The 24,923-nt window shown below is 47.5% G+C and overlaps 1 long non-coding RNA gene across 1 annotated transcript in view; it reads left to right on the top strand.

Moving 5' to 3' along the window:
- Positions 1–24,923, top strand: part of LOC112544943 (uncharacterized) — a 195,724-nt gene that overhangs the window by 153,519 nt on the left and 17,282 nt on the right. The window contains exon 4 of the long non-coding RNA XR_012896921.1: positions 17,610–17,711. This is a non-coding gene — a long non-coding RNA (uncharacterized LOC112544943). The remainder of the gene's footprint in view (positions 1–17,609; positions 17,712–24,923) is intronic.

Below are 24,923 nucleotides of genomic sequence, written 5' to 3'. Positions count from 1 at the left end.
TGTTCAGTTATGTGTAGTGAAGCGAACATGCTGTAGAAATTGTACCTGATATTTCTAAGTCACCTACAGCTTAATAAATGGGGAGGGGAGTTAATTTAAAACTGGCGGGCCCTATTATATATTTCCAAGGAACAGTTCATATTACATAGCCCCGCAATGGCTTACAAGAAATCCATGAGAATTGGAAGGGGGAATAAAACGACCATTCTCTCTACCTGTTTGTGCAGCTCCTTGCTAATGCAGGGAGAACTCGACTGTTTATTTGGAGAGCTAAAGTTGTGGAAATATACTTGGAGGGTGTAATGTGGACAGCACGTGTTTCTGGGAGCTACCTGAAGTCTGTGTCCTAATAGCTTGCAGATGTCTTCAGCCGCCACCCCTCCCAGCTTTTCAAAAAAAAAAAAAAAAAAAAAAACAACAACGGGGAAGGGGTATTCACTTCTGGAACTTGTAAAATTGTTTGTTTGGGGCTTTTTCCAGTTCACTTGCCTCCTCCCCCAAAACCTGAATCATTTATAAATTTTAACTGCCAGGCTCAGGTTCATTTGGAACTCTGATTTATTTGAAAAATAGAGAAATCTGCAATGGGATCCGTTTTTGTTTGCTCAGGGTGGGGAGTTTATTTACACTGGAATTATTTATTTAAAAACTTCAATTTTCTGTACTGCATAATAAATAGGGATTCATGTATGTACTTATGTGCGCATATACTCTGTGTATATGTGTATACACACACACACACAGACTTGGAAGGATTAGGTTTTTATTGGTAAATGTCAGTTTTGCTGTGCACATAAACCGATGATAAATATTTCCATTAACGATACTTAAAATTAGTAGCGAGGCAAAATAAGACAAATGCTCCCTGAGACGTTATTAGAAGTTGATTGAAGGATTTGTACTTTGCATATTTTGGCAAGCAATGTTGACAAGTTGTGCGTGTTTCAGCTGTTATAAAGCTTTCGCTTTTGGTGTTGTAGCATTTGTTATTCAATGACTGTTGACTGGCGCCCACCATAATTTCCACCAACTGTGAAAATTTAGATCAATCAAAATTGAAAAAAAAAAACCCCAACCCCTTAATACACATAATTTTGTTTGACCCTGAACATTTTAAATTTAAATTGATAAAAATGTCAATATTATCCACTGAAATTATATAAAAACAATGAAATTCTACCAAGGGCCCCCCCCTTCTCCCATATCTATGTGTGTGTCTGTCTGTCTCTGAGTGTATATCTATGTATATGTGCGCATTATACACATAATATTCACATAAGTTTGCAGGAACATGATTTAAAGGCAGATAAAATATTTCCTTTTCAGATGGTATTATATTACTGGAAAAGGACGTAATGAAGTTTTTACAGCATGATCAGCATATGGAGAACTAACTCATTTTCTCTGTTTCTCATTTATATTTCTCTTGTTAATGAAAGACATGGTGAATCCTTAATTATGATTGCTGATAAAGCTTGACATTTTGCTCACTGATCCCTCTCTCACAGCATATGCCTTTGCGGATCCTGACCCCAAGTAAACAAACTTTAAGCATTTTAGTAACTCCATCTCTGTTCTGTAAAAACAGGGAAATACTTGAAGCTAGGAAGGCACCTAAGTTCCTTGCTGAATTGGGGCCCTAATTTTGTTCCTCTGTTCTCAGCTTTAATGAGGAAAAATGGAGTGAAGGGAATAGGAAGCCCGTAAGTTAAGGAAAACCGATCTCTGCCTTTAATTCCAATGGAAGAGCCACTGTCAGGATTTTAACTAGCCCCCTTGACCAACTTAAATTCAGTCATGGGAAGGCAGCTGGAGCTTGTGGACAATGTTCCCTCTAATTTTTTCCATATACGTGCAGATTTGTTCCATTCATGTGCAGAATAAATTTTTTACATGCACCAAACCATGTGCACTACCAACAGAAATAAAAGAACTCAGTGGTCGGTGCTCTGCTAATCAGCTGGGTGGCATTTGAATTTGTCCAGAGAGGCTGTACAAGCTCCCAGCTCACAGGGAACACTGCTTAGGGAGCTGGCTGGACACCCCAAGAAGTAGGGTTTCAAGGATTAAATTGTTATCAGTAAATGTTGGTAAACATGGATTTCGCCAAAGGGAGACATGATGGGTGAGAAAATGTTTCTTCACAGATCAGCCTCAGCGGGAGGAAGAGACAAGATTTTTGAGCTGACACAGAGCTCTTCCCCAGGCTTGGATTTCACTGTCCTCACACAAACGGATGCAAAATATGCCTGGATAGGCAAAGTATGGAAAATATTGCTTGAGAATGCTCTTGAGTTTGACACTTTGTCACTCTTTTAATCTCAAACACCAGTGTCATTCATTTTTGCTTGGCCTCCAGGGATTTCATGCGAGAATGAAAATGTATATCAGTTAAAAATGTTTAAAAAGAAACATTGTCTGTCAACATGACGCCAAAAACAGTGAATTCTGCCCCATTTCCCCACCCCATTTGCTGCTGGCCAGAAGCTTGAGGGTGATGGATCCCCTTGACCTCAGGGATGGTCAAGCAACCAGTATCCATTGACTTTCAATGAGAGTGAGAGGCCTTCAGTGCCTTTGAGAACCTACTCCATGTGGGCTGAGTGAGTTTGAAATTCTCTCTTTCTGAGCATGTTGGGCCTAACCTGAGCCATGCCTAAATCAATGGACATCTATATGTTGTCTTCAGTGAGCTTTGGGTCAGCACAAGTATTTGCATTATGGTAGCACCTGCCAGGTGCAGGGGCCCGATTGTGCAAGGGGCCATGGACACGTATAGCAAGGGAACACCTCCACCCTGCAGCGTTTAAACAGACAAGACAGATGACGAGTGGGCAACAGGAAATATGATCCCTGCTCTCTAGAGGGGGAACTGAGGTTCAGAGAGATGGTGACTTCCCCAGGGTCATGCGGGAAGTCTGTGGCAGAGCCAGGAACAGCATCTCCTGAGGCCCAGTGCCTTAACACCAAGAGCATCCTTCCTTTCACATGAAGTCCTTCATCTGCGTTCCAGGATGCTACCTTGCTGATTGCCAATTGCTTGATCATCTGTGCGTAAAAAGTTTGGAAAAAGGCACTAGAGAAACTCAAACCGGCCCCTGAAAAATATAACAGCTTTCAGCTCAAAGCAACGAGCACCCCCTCATGTTTGATACAACTGCAACCAGAACACACATTCCAATTTTAATGGCTAATAGAATCCTGCCGGGGGAATTATTTGTTTTATACCAGACATGGATGCATTTGGTATCTGCTATGTTTATTTCCCAGGACAAGTAGGCTATATTACAGATAGCAACGCTGGCTGTAGAAGAGAAAAAGATAACATAACAATCATCCCATGAAAGTCAATAGAATCATGAAAAATGGTAAAGAAGCAGCACAGAATTTATATGGTCAAAACCAATTCAGGGACTTTTCTCTTTCCCCCTGATAGATTTTAACCACGGTGCTGGCTATTCAGCTTGGCAAATGCCACCCTTTTTAGTGAAGATTTTTTAAAAATTCACCATACTGCTAAGTGGGGAGAGATTGCACTGAGAATAACAGATGTCCCAATTCTTTAATAAATACACTATTAAATAATAATCATTACATTTACTACAATCAAGGCAGGATGCTGAAGGAATATCATTACATTTTCTGGTAGAAGGAGTAATCTAGTGTAAATCTGTCTCAGAACAGTATATATGATCTCAGCTTCATTCACTTTCAACCTAACCTCACCCCTCCTAACAATCCCAGGTCTCTCTTTCTTGTGTGTAGAAGAAAGAGGAAAGCAAGCGGTACAATAATGCAAACAAGAATAAGAACGGATAACTACTACAGAGCCTGAGTTAGATACCGTGGAGTTATTTTGCAGAGCTGAAGGAGTAAGCTTGCTTTAAGACTTCTTTGCATTGCAGATTTGAAACTTGCAATATAGGAAGCAAAAAAAAAAAATCTACTTCCCCCACCCACCCAAAATAAACTCCAGATGAAGAATAATATTTGAATGGAATAAATGAACCAGCAGCAACAAGCAGCCTCAAGAGATGAAAACCTACCTTCATGCGGAGGATCGTCGACTCGGTTCCTTCTTGCTAACCTCTTGTCTTTTGCAAACTCTGGTGTTGGAGGAAGTGTGCGAGGAATTCAGGGGGCTCCAATAAGAGAGCTCTTTGAAGCATAGGCCCTGTGCACCAAAGTGTCTGTGATTAGCTCCGCACACAACCCATCCTCAGGTGTAGCTACATTCCCCAAAATATTGATGGCAGTCATCTTTTCTGCCAGCTCTTATCTGAGTGGGCTTGAGCCGGAATTTGGCAGTGCCTGAAAGGAGGCATTGTTACTTTTTTTTTTAAATAAAACAACAGAGTATAGAAACAAAGGAGGAATTTGGGTCTTTTCTAGCCCAGACAGCAATGCGCTGACATTACTTAAGGATGACTTATTATTTCATCCCTTGACGGAGAACGATTCCTTGGCAATATAGAATTTGTATCTGGTGAAGTAGCAGGGCCCTTGGATGAACAGGGGTGAGAGTGGTTTGCATTTGCTCGTTATAAAATAGGGATTGATTCAGGTTTGTGGATTTGTTACTGGAAGATCTGCCCAGCGTTGCTCGGGTCCTTAACTCAAATAAGTTTTGTTTTTCTTCATTGAAATCCTTGTTCTGCGGTGGGGCTGGGAAGGAGGCTGCCCGGGGAAGAGAGGACAACCCCAACCCTCTCTCACCAGAGCAGGTTGGGGCCAGGTGAGACGCGCCTCTTCATGGCTGCTGCAGCTCCAGCCAGCACAGCTGGGGGAGGGGTGCATGTCCCCTGGCAGTCGGACAGACAGATATACAGACAGACAAACTCTCTGAAATATATAGTAATAAGCTGTCCTTTTCTCCACCCCTGCCTCCTACTGGCTCAGTGGGGTTATAGCTATCCTGGTCCCCCTCTCTGGCCCATTTGCTGCCCCCTTGTGGTCATTCTGCAGTATAACAGTCCCTCCTGCCGGACCCTCCCTTTCCATTTTATGAGAAACAAATTCCAGGCGCACCCCATTGTCCTGGCACAACCAAACCCTGGCCTTACTTTAAGTTATGATGAGAGGAAGCGGCCTACTACATGTGGTGGTCCTAGCTTTGTGCTGTTTAGAGGAGTTCTTGAACAAACAGCCTCACAGATGGACATACAGACAGATGCATATTGCTAAAATGTATGGTAAGATTTATGGATACTTACACAACCGTAGCACTTTGCCTGAAGTGACTGAAGGACTTGGGATCCCACTTGTCCAGTTGGGCCTAGATTTTCAAAGACATGGGATGGGGGGCATTTGCATTTTTTGAGTGCCTGACTTGAGTGACTGCAAAGGGAACATCTCCACTGCAGCTGGGAACAAGTCTCCCAGACTGGCTAGACAGACTGGCATTAGCTTCACCCAGACTGGGTTAAAGCCAGCAGGGTGGACGTTATGGCTCTGGGAGGTGGGGGGGAAGACGCTGCGTTGTTACTCAGGCTCAGACTTGGGGGGCTGTTAGGAGGTTGAACAGCAGTCTCCCCACCGCTCTTTCTTGCGTGGTAGCTTGAATAGAGCTCGCATGACTCAGTCCACTAGGTGGAGAAACAGCTGTGGTGGACACCGTTCCGAAGAGCCATGGTTGCCTGTGACAGGTGATCACATTCACAAAGCCAGGCCCCTTTCAGGTGCGTCCATCCAAGCATCCAAAAATCATCTGTTACTTTGGAAAACGTAGAGCCAGGTTCTTCTTTGCAGAGTTGGCGTCGGACCAGGTCCAACCCATTGGCTTTGTGGCACGGTGTGAGAAAAAACTGAGGTGCGTCTCTAGAGGAGTATGAAACAGACAGGTATGTCTGGGAAAGATCCTTTCCTGCTGGAACACACCCTTCAAGCATGCATCAGACCATGGGCGCCATGCCCTAAAACGTTTCAAGAGAGCTAAAGGGGCCTCCAAATGGATATCTGAAATACGAGTGCAATCTCCATGCCGGGGATCGTCTCCCTCTGGTTGACTCCTTCCAGGGAAGAAATTATTCATTCACATTTAGGGCCAAATCCTTCCCATCCAATGGGTTATCCTCTTAATGGAGGCCATCAGCCTTTGGGGCCGGCTCGCACACTGTGTGGATTCCTTGAGTCCAGTGGGAGGGAAGGGGGAGGGGAGGCAACTCGTCAATACTGACACTAGTCCCACCAGGTGGGTTTTCTGGTGGGATTCCCATGGGCAGGTTTTAAAAGCACAGGGGCTTGATTTGACTGAGCAAGCTGGCCAGTCTGGATCTCCTTTGGTCCCCCAACCATATCGTTCCCTGTCAGTCCTGCATGCTGATTAATTTTCAACATCTTGTGCTTGACTTAGTGATCTTAGATCGTTGACTCAGAAAACAGGAAAGGTCAGGTTGACTAACATCTAAACCAACGCACCAGGCTTCGCATCCAAACCAAACAAGACGCAGTGAACGGTGTAACTCTCCCTCCTCGCCCGCCCCGAAGATGATTCCCGCATGCAAGGAGGGAGCCTATGATGTGATTTCTCAAGCGCGCTGGTGCCCCAAAGAGGAGATGACGCGATTTCTCAAGCACCCTGGCGTCCCACAGTGAAATGAAGCCATCCATTTTGAGTGCTGGCTCAGGAAAGCAGAGGGGGTGAAGGGAGAAAAGAACGTCACAGGATGGAAAATTAAAATCCTATGGCAGGGAAATTGTTTTTGTTAACAAAAAGGAAAACGCACTAATCCTGCTGAGTTCCAAGACAAATAAAGCACCATTGTTTTGGGTAGAAGATCCCAGCTTTTTGCGCAATGTGGGACAACACCCAGCCGGCTGTGGGACTACAGGAATGTTGGCTGTCCCAACAAAGGCTAGGTGAGAGGCAGAGACAGCCCTCCAGAAGGGAGAGAAATTCCCAGGCTATTTACAGGCGGATGACATCTCTGCTTTCTGGCCAACATGTGGACAAGGAGATTGACAATAGAGAAGGCAGGTGGTCACGGAGATGAAGATGTCCTAGCTGGCTCAGGAGCTGGTTTCGAATGGAAATGTGGGATTTGTCTAGATAAAAAGTTAGTGTGCGGGAAGCTGGTGTGTACACTCCAGCGCACTACCAAACCACACACAAACTGGCCATATGGACACTGTGGACCACCCCTGAAAGTTAATAGAATCATAGGACCGGAAGGGACCTCAAGAGTTCATCAAGTCCCGTCCCCTGCCCTCAAGGCAGGACCAAGCACTGTCTAGACCATTCCGGATAGATGTCTGTCTAGCCTGCTGGTAACTGATTTAAAACAAACAACAGGAATACTTCACATAACATGCAATCTGTAGGACTCATTGCCAGAGAATGTTGTGAAGGCCAAAAGTAGAACTGGGTTAAAAAAAAAAGAATGAGGTAAGTTCATGGAGGATAAGTCCATCACTGAATCATAGAACACTAGAACTGGAAGGAGCCTTGAGAGGTCATCAAGTCCAGTCCCTTGCCCTCACAGCAGGACCAAGCACTGTCTAGATCATCCTTATTAAATGTCTGACTAACCTGCTCTTAAATATCTGCAGTGATCGAGATTCCACAAGCCTCCCTAGGCAATTTATTCCAGTGTGTAACCACCCTGACAGGAAGTTTTTCCTAATGTCCAACCTAAACCTCCTTTGCTGTGATTTAAGCCAGTTGCTTCTTGCCCTATCATCAGAGGTTAAAGAGACTACATTTTCAAGTAACAACCTTTTAGATACTTGCAAGGTCTTACATCCCCTCTCAGTCTTCTCTTTTCCAGGTTAAACAAACCCAGTTCTTTGTCTTCCTTCATAGGTCGTTTTTTCTATGCCTTTAATTATTTTTATTGCTTTTCTCTTCAATTTGTCTACATTTTTCCTGAAATATGGTGCCCAAGACTGGACACATTACTCCAGGTCCTAGCGTACTTGATTTACTCTGCTTTGAAACAAGAGAACGTCAATATACGTTAGAGAACATCTGCTTGGTAACAAGGTCTGCCTATACAGGTGATGCATGTTATGCTAGTGCACTGTAATCTTAGTCCATGTCTTCACTACTGGGAAGATCAACACTGCCCCAATTGATCTTCTGGCGTTCGATTGAGCGGGTCTAGTAAAGATCCGCTAAATCGAACTCAGAGGGTGCCCCTGTTGGAGCCAGTACTCCTGCTTCTGCAAGGAGTAAGGGAGCGTGAGGGGAGCATTTGCTTATCTTGACCTCCCGCTGAGGGGACCGCAGGGAAACTCAAATTAAAGTATGTTGACTCCAGCTATGTAATTAATGTAGCTGCAGTTGCATATCTTAATTTGACTTTCCCAGGAGTGTAGATTTGGCCTTAGCTATTCTAGCTTGCTGTGCACTGACTGTTCATCTGTGCACTGGATACACTTGTGTTAGAAAATTAAACAGGGCTATGAAGGCCCTGTGTTCACTTCCCACCTTTGCTCTAAACTCTCATGTGACTTTGGCTAGCCTCCTAGGGCTAGATTTCTAAAGGAATTTAGGGGCTTACATGCACCTACTAGTATCTTCAAAAAGATCTACTTAAATCACTTGCTTTTGTAGAGCAATCCAGAATCCCACTACCTCTCTATTGGCTACATTCCGATGAAGTCTTATAATTCCCCCCTGTATAAAACTAAAGCAAGGAACTATGTGTGGTCTTGGGAGCAATGAAAGGATTAGCAGGACACAAGAATAGCCCTGTACAGCTGTATCACACTCGTCCTTTTATTACATTGTTGGAAATTGTCCTACATCTTTGAGTCACAAGGGCGAATACATTGAAATAGATTTAGAGATTTAAAGGGTCCGTTTTACGGTGGAACACAGGAACGTAATGTCATTATCCGAGCAAATTGCCATGACAGTTTTGCAGTGTTCACCAGAAAATAAACTCCATTGAATGCAGGGCAGCTCTGCAAAGCAACAGAGTACTTCACTTCTGCACTGAAAATTACAGCCATCCAATAGCTCCGTTGTAGACTTATTTTTGCGTGGCACCATTTTCTAAGCTGATTGAGGTGTAAGTGCCTGGTATTTATTTCTTAACTTGCCCAGACAGTCATAAGGCATGCCTACACAGCAGGGCAAAACTCAATTTAAGCCAGGCAACTTCCGCCACGTCAATTGCGTAGCTGACGTCGAAGTAGCTTAATTGGGCTTTTGGTGCTGTCTACGTAGCAGGAAGTCGAAGGAAGAGCACTCTTCCTTCAATGTCCCTTGTAAAATGAAGGTTACAGGAGTTGGAGTAAGAAGTCCTCTAGTTCGCCATTATTTCAAAAAAATGGCTTGCCATGTAGACTAGGGATGTAAAAGTCTATAGTCAATTAACTGATTAACTGATAAGCAAAAGTAGTAGGTTAATGCTCTAGGCTACATGCATTTCCCCCCGCCTCTCCCACCACTTGCCAGTACATTTTTAGCAGGCTGTGTAGCAGCCCAGCTCAATTCTGGCTTGCGTTGGGTCCAGGAGCTCAGACCACCCCATAGACAGGGGCTGCTGCCACCCTGCGCCGCTGCCTCTGTATCAGAGGCAGCAGCACATAGCGACAGAACAGGTCTTCACAGAGGGTCCAGCGGAGGGCAACCAAAATGATTAGGGGGCTGGAGCATATGACCTATGAGGAGAGGCTGAGGGAGTTGGGTCTGTTTAGTCTGCAGAAGCGAAGAGTGAGGGGGGATTTGGGAGCAGCCTTCAACTTCCTGAAGGGAGGTTCCAAAGAGGATGGAGAGAGGCTGTTCTCAGTAGTGATGGGTGGCAGAACAAGGAGCAATGGTCTCAAGTTGTGGTGGGAGAGGTCCAGGTTGGATTTTAGGAAAAACTATTTTCCTAGGAGAGTGGTGAAACACTGGAATGGGTTCCCTAGGGAAGTAGTGGAATCTCCATCTCTAGAGGTGTTTAAGTTTCAGCTTGACAAAGCCCTGGCTGGGTTGATCTAGTCGGGATTGGTCCTGCCTAGAGCAGGGGGCTGGACTTGATGACCTCCTGAGGTCTCTTTCAGTTCTATGGTTCTATGATTCTATGACCAGCTCCCACCTGGCACCTCGTGCTGCTGTCTCTGATACAGATGCAGCAGTGCAGAGTGGCAGGGGACTTTTTGGGAGTGAGGCCGGAGCACACTGGCTGCTGGCCCTGGCCCCAGGGACTATAGAATAGTCATCTGACCGATAAGAATTCATGAGGTTACTCGACTATTCAGTTAACCGATATTTAACATCCCTAGTGTAGACGCGCTCTTTGTTCTTTCGGAATAACGTCCGTTTTTCCGAAATAACGTTGCTTTGTAGACGTACCCGGAGTGTTAGCAAAGCAGATGTGACTATGCTACAAGGAGATCTAAGGGGTCATGCCGCTGTCTTGGAAGCATCTCAGTGTGGGATTGTCCCATATGTGGTGGTAGGAAGCTCTGGAGAAAATGCCTGTTCAAGATCCATCCCTGGAACATAGGCTAATGAATAAGGAGGGACGAACTTGCTGGCTTAATTGTGCAGTGTTTATATTTGAAAAGGGATACTGCATTTCCACTCTAATTCCTGGCAGTCCCCGTCACCCCCTGCCCCTCCAGATTAGATTTCCAAGCTATCTAGGACATTATAGAGAAATCAGTAGCTGATTAGCTGGCCTGCTTGGCTGCAATCACACCTTTCAATATTAATTATCCTCTCCTTGAATTTGATGACCTCAAGCATCCGCAGCGAGGGCTGCTCAGTGTTTTGCATCACCAGCCAAAGACAATGATTTAAAGGGACAAAACAGGCTGGCTGTAGCCTGGTAAGCAGGAAATGAGAGCTCATTTGCAAATATGATTGAGGAACTCAATCGGCTCTTCCAGTAGGTTTAGCCTGAGGGTGACCGATCCGAAAACTCAGCTCTGGGTATAAAGAATACCAGGAGGTACAAGATCGTGAGTTTTTAAAACTCCAATGGAAGGAGAACGGGTGTGAGGAAAAGGCAGAGCTCCCTAGGGTATTTTGGGAAGATCTTTTGCGGTTGTAAATTGGGGCAGCTCTGTGGAAATCCTGCATCTGCCTCTGTGTGCAGAGTGATGGGAACCTCAAAGGTATGTAGGCTTGGTTTGGAAAAAAACGTGTACATGTTTGGAAACTCAGCCAGACTTCAGAAGTTAGGCCGGAAGTGTCACCTTTCATTGGATTTCAAGTTGTTGTCGATTGTGGATGGGAATAGTCGTTCCTATGATATGTCAATGCTTCTCCCTTCGGACAAGGCTGGGGAATGGAGGGGCCCAAGAAAGAGAATAAAAATGACAACAACAAATGAGTGGGTTATTTATTCAAGCCCTAACAAAGTTCTTGATGAGAGTTTGAGCTGACATGTACCAAATTAATTTGGCGCTTCCCCCTTGCCTGGTGTTACTAGGTGAAATTCATCCCTCAGCAGAAGGCTTACGTACCACTCAGGGCTTATCTCCACTACATCGGGGATCACCGCTGCAGTGATCGATCTACTGGCTGTCGGTTTATCATCTCTGCTTAGACGTGATAAATCAATCTCCGAGTGCTCTCCCATCAACACCAATATTCCACGAGTAGATGGGGTTGATGGGAGAGCAGCCCCCGTTGATCATACTGCACATAAGATGCTCCGGGGTTAGTGTAGACAAGGCCTTAGTGTCCTGAAACTCTGAGGAAATAACTAAAAGGCTTAATTAATGCTCCCTCCCTCTTCCTAGGGGTATCTTTCATCTACCTTGAGTACATGCAATTCTTGAGGAAGAATGTCAGATGAGTCCCTTCACTGAAAACAAAGGCGTCACAGCTGCCTAGGCAAGCGGTAAATTTAATGCCTGGTTTTGCATCTGGTCTTTACATCCTCATGAACCTCTGAGGCATTCTATAAAATAACGCTCTAGTAATAATAATAAAATCAATACTAATTAATTATATTTGAGGCCGGCCCAAGCCATCAAGTTTTGATCCAAATCTAGAGTTTAAACTTCAGGAGCTGGAGGAGTTTGGTTTGGCTCATATGTTTAGCATTTGGGATTAATTGTGAAATTTGGATGTGGGTTTGGATCCCAAAGTCCAGCTTCCAGAGTGTTCAGAAATGGGGAATGTCTTCAGACCAATCTTTGATCATTGCGAAAAACTCTTTGCTTTAAGGACTCCGGTCAGTTTGTGCTAGGATCTGCGATAGGGGGAATTGCTTTTGCTGGTAGGTAATTGTTAGGAATAAATATTCATGGCAAGTGTGTGGTAAAGGTGGAAGATGTCACAAAAGTTCAGGTTTTGTTTGGGGGGGTCAGGTTGACTCCCCCTAAAATCCATTGTTTAATTTGAATGGCCTAAGGAGACCTTGTAGGGCTTTTATAAATATTTGTGTGCCGTACAGAGAGCTGTGTTTCCTATGTCCCATGCCCCTTGGCTGCTGGCAATGGCATCAGAACAAACTTTGCCTCAGGCTGAAGAAATGTGGCAATTAACACAATTACAGAAAACAAAAGGGACGAGATTTATGGACAGAATGTTTACAAGGTCTCAGTACCTGCAATCCGGGCCAGATTTTTGAAAGAGCTCAGTATGTCGGTGCAATCAGGGGTCTCAAACTCCCAGTCCATGGGCTAGTCCCGGCTGGAGCAATTGGACAATCCAGCCTGGGGCAGGCCAGGAGGGGTGTGTGTGTGTATATCTATTACCTGCCACCAAATCCTGCCCCTTCCTATCCTTACCCGGCCCTCTCCCCTCATGGCACCCCATCCTCTGAAGATGCATTTTTGGGGCTCACCTGGGGGGGGGTGCTGGTACCACCCACAGCAGCTGTTGCATCCCCTCATGTGGGAGGAGCCACAGTGGAAGTGAAGAGCACTTGATAGGCACCCTTGCTCCTCTGCCTTCACTTCCCCTGCGGCTCTTGCCACCATGGGGCGTGCAGGGGTGTGTGTGCAGCCACTGCTGTTGTGAGGTGCCAGGCCCCCCCAAACATCCCCAAAGCCCCATCCGTGGGGACAGAGTGCCAAGGGGGAATGAGGCGGGGAGAGGGCCAGGGAATGGCAGGAAGGGGTGGGACTTGAGGGCTGATAATGGACAGCGCCCCCCCCCCAAACTGCCAGAAGTCCTGGGACGGATTGTACCATTGTTCTGGCTGGGACTGGAAGTTTGAGACCCCAGTCTTAGATGGTATGGTCTTCTGACTTGGGTCAAGACGAGACGGGGTCTTTCCGGTTTCAGAACCTGATTTTCTCGTGTCCAGCCCTCCCGTTTGCTTCGCCTCAGAGCTGTTGCTCATCCTACAGAAACGCCCGGAGGCCCACGCTGAGGTCGGGGACGCGTTGCAGTGGGGGATGTTCCAGCACTGAGGAGACGTGGGTACGTCTAGACTACAGAGCTGTCTTGGGAGGCCAGAGGTATCCCGGGAAAGCTCTGCCGCGTGCAAGGAATGCATCTGCTTTTCCGAAAAAACTGCACGCCACCCCCCTGCACGGTCTGTGTGGGAAGGCTGGGGCCATGTGCCTCCCGCTGGCCAGGGGTGGCTGTGTGTGTGTGTGTGTGTGTGTGTGTATCTGTTACCTGCCACCAAACCCTGCGCCTTCCCATCCTTACCCCGCCCTCCCCCAAAAATGCATCCTCAGGGGACAGGGTGCCATGGGGGGAGAGGGCGGGGTAAGGACGGGAAGGGGCAGGGTTTGGTGACAGGTAACACACACACACATACACACACGCACAAGCCACCCCTGCCCACGGGAAGCACGTGGCTGCAGCCTTCCCACACACATACCGAGCACGGGGGTGGCAGGCAGCTGGCCCCAATCTTCCTCGGTCCCAGGAGCACAGGGAGAGCGAGCGCCTTCCCCCAGCCTTGCCGGGGAGGCGGCCTGTGTTGGGCAGCCCACCCCCCGCCTCCAGAGCCCAGGTGGTAGCAGGCCCCAACCTCCTCAGCCCCAGGAGGGCAGCCAGTGCGGCCCCCGCCTCGGGGATCTGCAGCCCAGTCAGCCCCAGGACGCTGGGGGAGCCGCATGGAATGGGGAGGGGGAGAGCCAGGGCCAGCCAGGCTGTCTGGGAAGGCCTTGCCTTCCCCTGCCTCTGATTGGCTGTGGGGCGCTGTCCCAACTAGTGGAGCCGAGACCACTTACAGAGAGAAGAAGGAGTCTGCTCTGCAACCGGCCAGCTGGCTTTCAGCTCATGCGGTAGAGCAGGGCAGGGTAACCAAAGGCCTGGGGTCCAGATGCGGCCCCCGGGGCCTCAGGGCTCCCCCCCCCCCAGCATTGGGGAGCCTGCGCTGGAGCTCCAGTCCCCACTGCCCCCCGGCGGGTCTGGATCACACAAAATCGACGAGCCTGGATCCTCCTAGTTCTCAGTCTGGGGCCACCCTCCCCTCTCCCCCCACAATGCAGTGCCTTGTTTTTGGTAAAATGCAGGACAATGTAGCACTTTAAAGACTAACAAGATGGTTTATTAGATGATGAGCTTTCGTGGGCCAGACCCACTTCCTCAGATCAAAATACTTGCTTTTGGTAATTATTGCATATAGGGCTGGTGCGTGGGTCATTCTGCCCTATTGATTCTGAGCAATTAGAAACCAATGAAAAAGACCACGGAAGGGGACTCATGATCCCGATCCTCTTTCACCCATTCCGCTCAGGGTGAACGGAGAGGAAAGGGTCCGAACGGCTACTTCAGCGATGCACCCATCCCAGACGTCTCCTATTTTAGTCCCGAGACCGGAACTTTCCAGGGCTAACCTGGATCCAGGATTGGGCAGGATCGAGAAGAGATGTGGCCTGAACTAGAATTGTAGAATTCTAGCATCGTAGACTGTGTTTTATCCTCTTGAAGGGGTCTTGCGTTGACGCTGAGGTCAACAGCTCCATTCGTTTTGATCACTATGTACATATCCCTTGACAGCTGACTGCCAAGACACGCCAACTGCACTGTGCAGCAGTGGCCAAGAAAGGCTGGGGGAGGGAATGAGGCGGTGGTGTTGGCCGTGGGAGGGGGACTGAAAAATTCCTCTCCTGATCTGGTGGAGGTAAACAGCAGGGTTGGCATTTGTGTGACGGACCTCTGTGCTTGGACAAGGGCTTGAGAAACTTCTCAGCTCCACTTCAAACCTCTCCGTAAAAATTCGGGACAAATGTTGGAGGTAAACTGCTAACCCAGGTCGGCAATCCTTTCCTCCCCAGTCAGATTCCACGCCCAGATGCTTGACCACAACAGCTGGAACCTGGGTGTCCAAACCTGCAATTCATTCTACCCCCTTTGCCCCGCCTCACTTCAGCCAATATTGGACCTCGTTGAGAGTGGGGGGTGGGGTGCAGCATTTATTGATGTGCTAAATGTGAATAAGTTACAGCAACTACTAATACAGGCATACGTTTATCTGCTGGCCAGTGCCAGATTTATACACTAAGAATGAGTCTACGCAGTGCCCTAAACTTGAAACGAGATACACAATTTGCGCTGCTCAAATGGCGTATCTTATTTCGATTCTATTTCGAAATAGCTTATTTTGAAATTTGGCACATCTACACAGCACCAAATTTTGAAATAACGCACTATTTCGAGACCTCCCTTAGCCCTCATGGAACGCGGGTTACAGGGATGCCGAAATAGCGCGCCTGTTACTTTGAAACATATTTCAAAATAACGGGCGGCTTGTTAAGAAGCAGGGTAGCTATTTCGGGATACCTGTGGTATCCCAAAATAGCTGCTCAGTGTACACGTCCCCTAAGTAAGCTACTGTTTAAGGCCTCAGATTATGAGGGGCCTCTAAATAAATTTAAAAAATTACTGGTTTGTAGTTTCATCCTCACCTATGTACTGGTATTTATGCAAATATAAAGCTTTATTATTTCTATTTTCATTGCCCTTTGTTAGAATGCTACACATTTTTTTTTGGTAGTGCTATGGGGCAAGGGTGAGCAAGATATGGCCTGCAGGCTGGATTTGGCCCACCAATCCATTTGATCTGGCCCGCGCCCACCCTCCCGCTCCCCTTCCCCCCAGACCCTGACTAGCCGAAATCTCCTCCAAGGGTGCGCGGCACCTACAGAATACCTCCCCTTTCTCCCAAAGCCCCTCCCCTTCCGGGGGGCAGAGCTGGCCCGTGACCATGAACCAAAGTTTGTGAAGTGGGCCCCTGCAAAAATTATTGCTCACCCCTGCTATGGGGCCTCTTACACTTGACATATTTTAGGGCTGCTTTTCTTCCGAACGAGACTTTTCCGACATTTGGCCCATCTACACGGGGCCAAATGTCAGGAAAAAAAAACCCATTTGGCCCATCTACATGGGGCCAAGTATTGGAAAAAAACCCTCTTTCAGAACATTCCTTCTTCCTCATCAAATGAGGTTTACAGGGATGCAGAAAAAAAAGTCTGCTTGTCTGAATTTTTTTTCCGGAAAAGCAGATGCATTCCTTGGATACAGCAGAGCTTTTCCAGGATAGCGGAGGTATAGCGGAAAAGCTCTGTCGTCTAGACGTACCCACTGCATGCACGAATCATAGAGATGTTGGACTGGAAGGGACCTCGATAGGTGTTCCAGTCCAGTCCGTTGCACCGAGGCAGGGCTAAGTATTCTAGACTCTCCCTGAGAAGTATTTGTCACGGAAGGCTTTTACTCAGAAACACCTCAACCTCCTTAGCTGCTTTCTTCCAGTGCTTAACTACCTTAACTTCCCGTTAGGAAGCTTTTCCTAATGTCCAACCTGAATCTCCCTTGATGTAATTTAAGCTCATTGCTTCTTGTCCTGTCTTCAATGCTTAGGGAGAACAATTTATCACCCTTCTCTTTAAAACAACATTTTATGCACTTGAAAACTATTATCATGTCTCCCCCACACCCGACTTCTCTTCTCCAGACTAAACAAACCCAGCATTTTCAATCTTTGCTTATAGGTCATTATTAGACCTTTAATCATTTGTGTTGCTCTTCTTTGGATGTTCTCCAATTTGCCCACATTTTGGGCGTCTGAAACCTTATTAGTGTTGAGTGGAAGAATTACTCTGTGGCTACGTCTACACTGGCATGATTTTCCGGAAATGCTTTTAACGGAAAAGTTTTCCGTTAAATGCATTTTCGGAAAAGAGAGTCTAGATTGGCAGGACACTTTTCCTCAAAAGCACTTTGTGCGAAAAAGCATCGTGGCCAATCTAGATGCGCTTTTCTGCAAAAAAGCCCCGATCGCCATTTTCGTGATCAGGGCTTTTTTTGCGGAAAAGAAATCTCTGCTGTCTCCACTGGCCCTTTTGCGCAAAAGTCTTTCGGAAAAATACTTTTGCCCGAACGGGAGCAGCATAGTATTTCCGCAGAAAGCACTGATTTCAGACAGTAGGAAGTCAGTGCTTTTGCGGAATTTCAAGCGAACAGTGTAGACAGCTGGCAACTTTTCCGGAATAAGCTGCTGATTTTCCGGAAAAACTGGCCAGTCTAGACACAGCTGTGTGTCTTATTTACCAGAGTCCTGCAAATATATCCTAGAGTGATGGGTGGGTTTTTTTAAATGCTACCACCTGGATGACTCATCATAGTTAGTTTGTGGTCCCCAGATTCTGTTCTGCAGTACTCCTTCCTACGCCGTCATTTCCCATTTTGTACGTGCGCAACTGATTATTCCTTCTTTGCATTTGTCCTTACGCGACTTTCATCCTGTTTCTTTCAGATCGCTTTCTCCAGGTTGTTGGGAGCGTTTTGAATTTGAATCCTGTCCTTCAAAGTGCTCGCAACCCCTCCCAGCGTGACGTCATCTGCAAACGTTGTACATGTAAGTTCTGTGCCATTCTTCAAAGCCATGTATGACGCTATTGAATGGAACCAGAACAGAGCCCTGCAGGGCTCCACTTGGTATGGCCTTCCGGCATGACCGTGAACCAGTTTAACTCCCCTTTTAGTAGTAGGAGAAATCAGAACAACGGACTTGGAGAACTTTATCTTGAATAAATGGGTTGGGTACGTTATTATGAACAGGATCAAGCCTTCCGTCATTCTTTTTTCTTGTGGCAAAGAGATTCCGCTCTTGGGGACAAACCTGGCTCTGCTGTCAATGGGGTTGACAGTCCAATGGTTCTGCTGCTCTTTTGGAAGCTCGTGGAGGTGGATCCTCAGGTGTGTACGCTGCTGTTGGCCTGTAGGGTGACAAATCGTTTCGGCATAACCACGCTAACTTTAGGAAGACAGTGACACGGGCTTCCACGCGGGTGGGACAAGCAGGGGCGGCCCTAGACTAGCTGCCAGCAACTGGCGCCCTAGGTGAACCATGAAATCGGTGCCCCCACCTCCAAACCCCTCAACGATATTGCGTCATCATTTGGTGCCCCATTTAACTTGGCACCCTGGGTGACCACCTAATTTGCCTATATGGATGGGCCACCTCTAGATACAAGCCAGCCCGGAACCTGAGGTCTGTACTTCCATACGGCCTCAACTTCACCGCTACGTTTAGCTGTATGGACTGGATCAGAGCTAATTTAGCTGTCCAAGCTGTGATCATGTCCAGCTGTGATCAAGCTGGAGCGTAGCAATGGTCTTCATCAGACCAGGACAGTCCAATGGAAGGGAGGGAATTCAGAGTTAAGACCAGAATGTGGAGTAATGCAGAATATACAGTAAGCCCTATGTCTGGGACAGACCTGCGACAGGTGTGCAGAAGGGGAGGGGAAAGGACGGAGCTCCCTGCAAATTTTGGGTTGGTCAGTCCTTTTCCTAATTCTTCTACAGCCTCAGACGTGGTTTTATATTGGGGACACCAGTGAAGCCAATGATGAGGGCACATAAGAACGGCCATACTGTGTCAGACCAAAGGTCCAGCTAGCCCAGTGTCCTGTCCTCTGACAGAAGCTGATGCCAGGTGCCCTCAGAGGGAGTGAACAGAACAGCAAATCATCAAGTAATCTACTCCCTGTCACCCATTCCCAGCTTCTGACAAACGGAGGCTAGGGACACCATTCCTACCCATCCTGGCTAATAAGTATTGATGGACCTATCCTCCATTAATGTATCTAGTTCTTTTTTGAACCCTGTTAAAGTCTTGGTCTTCACAACATCCTCTGGCAAGGAGTTCCACAGGTTGACTATGCTCTGCATGAGGAAAAATGTCCTTTCGTTTGTTGTAAACCTGCTACCTATCACTTTGAAAATTCACCTCCTCACCGTCCCTTTAATACTTCAGGGTTGGGGGGATGAGGGATGGGTTCTATTTCCTGGTTCTTTGACTCTTTCAGCAATATGGATGTGGTTGTCAGCTAAGGAGGAAAGGAAGGTACATGAGCAGCATTGGAAGGAGCAGTCCTGGTGGTTCAGTAGGCGTCTGTCTCTGAGTCAGCCCTGCACCATTGCCACATGTTAAGCAGGCATTTTGCAGACAAATCGGCGCTTCCTCCAATCCCCAACCCCTTTTGCACAGCTGGTGCAGGTTTGTCCCAGGCATGGGTATTGCTATATATTCGGCAACACCCTACATCCCGGGTTTTACCTGTGAATTCCCTACCTTCCATGGGATTGTTCTGGTCTGACTGAGCATTGCTACACTCCAATAAACAATAAAACAATGTCCTAATTGGTATCTATCGTAGGGAATTACATAGCCCGCATGATCATGGTATCTGAGCAAGTCACAATTATTCCTGCATTACCCTCATAGCCCTCCTGTGAGGCAGGGCGGTGCTATTTTACAGGCGGGGAATGAACCACAGAGAGACTTAAGGACTTTCAGTAGGAGTTAGGAGCCTAAATTCCTTTGAGGATCTAGGTCTAATTGGCTTGCTCCACGTTACATAGGACACACAGGTTCAATTGCGTGTTCTGCCCCAGATGTAGCAACTCCCAGGCTAACACTAACGACTAGACCTGCCTTCTTGTCTTTTAAAGTTTCACACTGGCACTTTTTGAAAGACCAGGGTTTGGTTGAATTCAGGGGCCTGTGTATGCTAGTTTTGCTAATCACTTTCTTTCTGCCGGCATTCCCCCGGCAGCTACGGGTGGACACGGTGCCCTTTTAAACTTCTCCTCCTAACAGGTGCCTTGCATGGCTGTGTGGGGTTACAGGAGCCGTATTCCACTCCAGAGTTGGCGTCATTTCCCAAGTGGACAAAGGGATCTAGGGGGCAGATAAACTGGCCATGATTTTCCAAAGTGAGTGGGGCACTGAACCTGAGGAAGCTTCAGACACATGGCCTGGTTTTTCAGGCACTTCGGAGCCCTTACCCATGAGGAAATAAGGCCCTTTTAAGAGGTCTCATGTTGGGCACCCAACAACTCGGGCCCCCAAAATCACTAGCCACTTACTGAAAAATGGTACCCTTAGGGCAAGTGCTTGGGGTCCTCCAAGATGAGAGGTGCTGCATAAATTATTATTACTGACGTTATTACAGAACGGCAAAAGAATGGTACCACAGACAAGAAAAGGCAAGTTACTAGTGCCCTAAAGATTCCTCTGGTGTGGAAGTTTAGGCAGCTATGGGGTTAGCCAGGCTGAAATGTATGTTCTACATGTTGCCACAGCTCCGACGGCCTAAATGCAGATTTAAACCCAAGGTGCAAGGCCAGGTTGTTATTTTTGATGATGGTCTGTATGCTGCAGTGTTCAATATCTGGAGTGGGTGGACAGCAGGGCTGGTGGGGAGGGAGGGGGAGAGGAAGCGACAGCTGCTCCAGGACCCACAGCTCCATGGTGGCAGCTAGTGTGGCCAGAGCCTACGGCTCTTTAAATAATTGCTGAAGCCCTCGGCAGCATGCACCCTGCTTCCCGCAACAGCAATGAAGGGCTAGCTGGGGGAGCCTGCCCCTTCTGCCCAAGGCCCCGCCCTTCCAACTAAGGCCCCGCCCCGTCCAACTAAGGCCCCTTCTGGGGGCGCTGGAGCCAGTCAAAGGGGAGGGGCCTTAGTTGGACGGGGCGGGGTCATACGACAAAGTCTTTCCTGACTCCTGGTGGACAGTGCTTTGTTTTGGACCACTAGTGCTTAACTTCAGGTACATGACTATTCCCACTGACTTCAATGGGAAAACTCAGAGGCTTAAAGTTTATCACACACTTAAGTACTTTACCGAATAACAGTTTTAGTCAGATGCTTTCCTGAGACTTAACGGTATTTAGGCACCTAGCTTCCACCGAGATTGCTTTGTGGATCTGGGCAGACGTGCTTGGGTCTTGGAAGAGGAGAGAACAGCTCCCATCTGGAAAGGTGGTTTCTATGATTTTTTCATCAACTTGCCCACTGCAAATCTTGCGAGGAAAAACCTAATCTCGTGAGAGTTGCACTAGCTCTGTCCCAGGAGGTTCTGATACGTTTCTAAGCTGATGTGCTTATCTGCCTGAATCTGATGATGGTCTCCCATCTCTTGCTGCAGCCCAGTGTGGCTGTCTCCACAAGAAAGTTATTTTGAAATAATAACTCCCGAAATAACTATTTAGAAATAAGCTATTCCTCTTCACAAGCAGGAGTTGTTATTTCAAAATAACAACCCCTTTATTTCGAAATAATGGGCTTGGAAGTCTGGACACTTGCTTTCAAAATAAGGGTAGGAATGCCCTGAGAGTGATCGGAGGCTATGTCTAGACTATGTTCTATTTTTGAAAGAGAATATGCAAATTCTGCAGGAATTTGCATGTCTTCTTCTGATCTCACTTTCGAAAGAGGCTCTTTCGAAAGTGAAAGTAGTCTGGCTGCGGTTTTTTGGGGAAAAAAAACCCTTTTTCGGAAAAAACCGCTCTTCCTTAAAAAATGAGGTTTGCGTGTTTTTTTCCAAAAAAGGTTTTTTTTCCTGAAAAAATCACATCCTGACTACTTTCACTGTCGAAAGATCCCCTTTTGAAAGTGAGATCGGAAGAAGATATGCAGAATCCCAGAGAATTTGCATATCCTCTTTCGAAACCCCCCCGTAGTTTAGACGTGCCCAGAGTGCAGGAACGGAATGGTGCGCTTGGAGTCATCCACTTGCCAATGAAATGCTCCACTGGGTTTCCATTCCTTGGGAGAATGCCAAGTATTCTTCGACCCCTCGATCCGTCTCCTATTTCCAGAGCCCCGGGTGAGCTATTTCTGAGCTCCCAGTGCATAGCGCAAGTCCATTACTTTGTAAGTCACTTTGGGAAACATCAAGTCTGAAAAGAGCTACGGAAAAACAAATCTATTCAAAACCTTACGAGTATTTTCATGAGAAGTCGGCGAAACCCAGTGGAGACAGACTGAGATAATTAGCCAGGCCGGGCATCCTTGTTCTGAAAACATAAGGCCAGAACTGAATGCTGCCTCTTAGAATAGCAGGACTGTGCTGTTTGGGGTGATTATTCTAAAAACAGTAGTAATTTTTTTTAAAGGCGCTATTAAAGGCAATGGCCAAAAGTGCACAGTGCCACGCTTGGAAAATCCACTGCCTGAAATAACAGCTTTATGGGGACATTTGTCAGGGTGGACTACAATTTGGACTTGTTACTTAGATCACAGGCTGTCTGCCCATGTAAACCAGAAAGCTCCTGACAGAACAGTACCACTTACGTTGCATCTTTTATCGGAACATTCCAGTGCACTTAGAAAACTTTTGGTTAAGGCAGGGGTGGGCAGTAAGATGGAGGCGGTTTGCTAGCATTAGACCCCCACTTCTTTATTTACTTGCACTTCCGGAGGTACGGATGTTTGCAGCTCCCGTTAGCTACGAATCACCATTCCTGGCCAATGGGGAAGCTGCGTTGACCGGGACTCTGCTTCCTGCAACTCCCATTGGCCGGGAAGAGTGATCAGTGGCTGACGGGCACTGCAAGTGCCCATACCCGTGAAGACGCAAGTAAATACAGCACCGGCGGCCCGCCAGAGTCAAAGCCTGGTGAATCGCATCTGGCCCGAGGACTAGGGATTGCCCACCGCTAAAGGGCAACATTGTGACTTTGTTCAGGGCCAGAACTAAGGAGCAGCATGCGGCTGCGTCGCCCCAGGAACAGAGCCGGGAGATATTAGAATCATTTCTGTCTCTGGCTCCTGCTCTGCTTGCAGAGGGCGGTATTGTGGGATTGACAGAGCAGTCGCCAGTAATTTCACACTCTGGGCTGGCTGAGGAGTGCTGGCCTCAGACGGGTGCCTTGACAGTGGAGGTGTTTATCCAAGGCCTTGCTGGTTGTTTGCCCTCTCCCTGCTCCCCTCTGTGTTTGCGAGGGTGAGGGGAGTAGTGGCTCTCTTGCTCTCCCTTTATGGGCACATCGAGAGGGAGAGACACATTCACCGGAGTAGGCGCCACTAGTCCCCTGGGGTGGGGAACTGTTTTGGGGGTTGGGGACTGCTGCCGGCAGAAAAAACAGTTGAGGGATGCACAAAAGTGAGAAGTGAAAACAACACAAAACAACAACAACAAAAACCAAACAAAAACAACCACAACCCCCCCCCCCCATGCAAAACAGCAACCACCCAAACCAACAACAAAACCCTGACTGAGAAGCAGACAGGAAGACCCTCCCATGTTCCACTCACACATCAGAGCCTAGTAGGGTTCGGGCTAGTAGATTTTGTGGGCCCCCCCTACGCTCTGAGGTGGGGCCAAAAATGAGGAGTTCGGTGTGAGGGAGGGGTCTGCTGGGAAGCAGACTGGGGGTGTGGGGTCTGGGCGGGTGCAGGAGCAGAGCGGGGTTGGTCTAGGCATGAGGGGAGCCACGGGGCTGGAGCACCAGCCTCAAGGTCTGAATCCAGGCAAGTCAAGGGCCAGATCCGGCCTCTGGGCTGTAGGTTCCCCACCCCTGCTTTATCCCCTTTGCAAACAAAGGCCCAGAGAAGTTGACTAACCTGTCCAGGGACACGCACTGATGAGGTGGCAAGGCTGGGAAAGGGGCCCACCCCTCCGTTAGCCATTAGAAATGGGACTTGTTCTCATTGTGGCCGGTGAAGCTGTCTTGCAAGCGAGCCATGAAGTGACATTTTCTAAGGCCCCTCCAGCTTTATCATTCAAGGAGCTGCAGACCCGTGTATGTCACTGCCCTGTGCTGAATCTGCTCAGCGTGAGGAGATGGGCCTGCAATCGTGAAGCGAACGTGGTTTTTTTAGTGTAGGCCTGCAACTCGTGAAATCAATGGTATTGGCGGCTCTCCTGGACACTCAAAAGGCTCACATTCATTTGACGTCCGAGCGCGTCACGTTTTTTTCAGCCTGGCAGAGCGACTTTGAGGCAGGCTACTGCCCAAGCTGCTAACAAAACACGACCGGCCTGCAAGTTGCAGTTCCAGTCTCCTTGCAGAGACACACGTCCTGAAAATTACATAAGATTTATGAATTTTCTTTGCCATTCCAGCCAACGAAGAGGATAAGTATCCTTAACCCCAACTAAAGAAACAGTGAGACCATGCCAAAAGATACAGAACACTCTGTACTGCGTTTCTACCCCAGGGAGCGCATTCAGATCCTGCGGCCCAATCCTGTGAGGAACTGAGTGCTTCGTAGAGCTGCCGGGCCCCCTCAGCGCCTCCTTTAATACATGGAAATTGAAGGAACGTGGCACCTTGCACAACCCGGCAGTATGAAATAAGCAAAGTGTTTCTAATTGAGTCTTCTTGCAAAACAGCCTTTTCCGGCTGCTGGAGTAAATTTTCTCCTTTAAGTTCCAAGAAGCCATTTATTATTAGTCGTGCAGCTAGATGTCCCACTCAAGGGTCAGGTCCCTGATAGGCATTTAGTTTTAGGGAAAGGTGGGGAAAATAAGAATCACAGTAGAACTGCCCGCCCAAAACTGAAACCAAAGTTTGGGGACGTTCATAAAAACGTTGGAGTCGCTTCCCCCTGCTAGGAGTTATTTTTCATCTTCCCTCCGAGCCTCCTTATTCCAGCGGGGATGCTAAAATGACCTGCGAGTAGAACCATTTCCAATTTATCTCCAGCCCAAGAAAGTGGGTGAGAAATCTGGGGCTGTGTCTAGACTGGCCAGTTTTTCTGGAAAATCAGCCGCTTTTCCGGAAAAACTTGCCAGCTGTCTACACTGGCCGCTTGAATTTCCGTAAAAGCAC

Source organism: Pelodiscus sinensis, chromosome 20 (assembly GCF_049634645.1).
Source record: "Pelodiscus sinensis isolate JC-2024 chromosome 20, ASM4963464v1, whole genome shotgun sequence".
Lineage (NCBI taxonomy): Eukaryota > Metazoa > Chordata > Testudines > Trionychidae > Pelodiscus > Pelodiscus sinensis.
This window is presented reverse-complemented; position numbering and strand designations above follow the sequence as displayed.